We start from the raw sequence: 2082 nt of genomic DNA, 5'->3' as shown, positions 1-2082 counted from the left end.
AACAGCATTTTACTGTAAAATTACATGAAATGTCTGGTTAGATATTTTACCGTTTTCCCTGTATATAGTATGGGAACTTACTGTTAACCTATTAACAGTTTTTTTCCGTAGCGTTTTTACAAAATTTTACAGTTAAAATTACACTTATTTTTTACAGTGTGGTTCTAAACATGGCCTAGGCCCACTACGAGACCTCAATAAACTTTCAAGGGGGCCATTGAATGTCTTACAATTATATAAAATAAAGCTTTTTAAATCAATACTTTTTCAATCATTTTTAGCAGAATAATCTTCAACTTAATCACTATTTGCACTGTACTGCATTAACTCATCTGGAACAACTCGTTCAAGACATCAAGAAAACAGCTTTTGTTTTGTGTGTATTTGGACTGTTTTCTTTCTTTTAAAACAATCACTATATAAATGCTTTTTTTTTTTTACTTTAACCATGCATAATTATTTAAATCAACAACCCTAGTAGCTACATACTGTAAGGAAAGGTAATAACCTGTGTATGGAGACTTTGAATAGATTGGTTTAGCCTCTCCCAAAATCTGGTTACATCTTTGAATATTCAATTGCACATTTGTAAAGCTGACAAAAAGGTATTATCTTTAAACACGAAGCAGTTGTCTACCAGACATACTGTGGCACAGTCTGAGCCTATAATCTCCAGTCAGTGCAGGTACATTCACGTCGCCTGGGATGCTCGCGTTGCTATTGGATTAGAGTTGAACGTTTGCTTTCGTTCTCAGGACAACACAATTGACAACCACGTCTACAGGCTGTGACTGCAGGGACACTGAGCTCCATGTTATGAATAACGCCACAACATCTGCATATTAGCTACACTCGAAAAGTAAGTATTACGTAAGTAAATGACACTGGTGAGATCTCCGAGTCGCTGATGCTTCAAATCAACCCCAATAGTATCCAGCTGCAGCCCCGCAGCACAGCAGTTTCAGAACCACAGCCACAGAACCGCAGCCACAGAACCGGGAGTGAGGGGAGGAGCTTACATTTACATTACATAAACAGAGTAGCGCCACCTTACGGTTTTTAAGGGGTAATATGCTTTTAGTACACACGATACGTCAAAGTTTATGTATGCATTTTATAATGACATATTAAGCATTTTAGAAACATTAATATTGAGTAATTTAGTTGTAGACCTATACAGTTATTTGTTTCATTGTACTATGCGAGTAATTTCCTGTTTGTGATATTAAAAATAATGTTTGAAACTTCTGGGCATTTTATATGAAATATACTTTAATCACAAGATTCAAAATAAACGTTTACTCCAAAGTCAAGAACACGCGCATCATACATTTTTCTATATGAAAACTAAAACATTTCAATAAAACATACACACACAAACAGCAGCATAATTTTAAAAGTAACAATCAAACTGTACACAATAATTAAATAGAGTTTTATAAAATGAACAATTCACTATTAAGCCCATTTTGTCATGACAATCCTGCATGAAAACTTACAAAATTAACAATTCACTCTTGGGCCCATTTTGTTATGAAAATCCTACAAAAATAACTCCCCTGAACACAAGATGAAATATGAAGGGCACTCTGGAAACTTCTGTTCCAGGAGATTGTTGAGGGCCTTTTCCTTGTCCTCTTCCTCCATTATAAGGAAAAGAGGCTCTTCCACTGGCCCCTGAGCAGATGTCTGTTTAATGGAGCCATTTCACAACTTCTGTGAGATTACTGGGATCTCCTTCATTACAGAATATTAGAGGAAAATGTCACTTTAATATTTCTAATTAATGTGTATATAGATAGATTTGAGACATATCTCACAAGCGTAGCCTGTTATCCAATTGGAAGGGCCTCTTGTAGGGTTTCTGCACTGTAATATATATGTATCTTGGTTAATTTCAAATTGGTCAGAAGGGGGTGCAAATGTAATGGTGTGCTGGTGGAAATGTCCAGTACCTTTCAGAGAAAACCATCTGGAGTCCACCATCTCCGTATGATTGGAATGTCACACTGGAAGACACAAACATAGAGAAATCTTTAAATATCAACTGCTACATCATAAAGGTCAATTACTTTAACTGAT

At 35.7% G+C, this 2082-nt stretch overlaps 1 long non-coding RNA gene across 1 annotated transcript in view; it reads right to left on the bottom strand.

The window, feature by feature from the left end:
• Nucleotides 1–1811: 1811 nt before the first annotated feature.
• Nucleotides 1812–2082, bottom strand: part of LOC107592404 (uncharacterized) — a 3314-nt gene continuing 3043 nt past the window's right edge. Inside the window, exons 2-3 of the long non-coding RNA XR_001609975.1 lie at nt 1956–2009; nt 1812–1869 (exon numbers count right to left, since the gene is read on the bottom strand). This is a non-coding gene — a long non-coding RNA (uncharacterized lncRNA). The remainder of the gene's footprint in view (nt 1870–1955; nt 2010–2082) is intronic.

The sequence above is a fragment of the Sinocyclocheilus grahami genome, unplaced genomic scaffold (genome assembly GCF_001515645.1).
Source record: "Sinocyclocheilus grahami isolate Dianchi unplaced genomic scaffold, SAMN03320097.WGS_v1.1 scaffold152.1, whole genome shotgun sequence".
Classification (NCBI taxonomy): domain Eukaryota; kingdom Metazoa; phylum Chordata; class Actinopteri; order Cypriniformes; family Cyprinidae; genus Sinocyclocheilus; species Sinocyclocheilus grahami.
The sequence above is the reverse complement of the archived record's forward strand: the minus strand, read 5'-3'. Positions and strand labels throughout refer to the sequence as shown.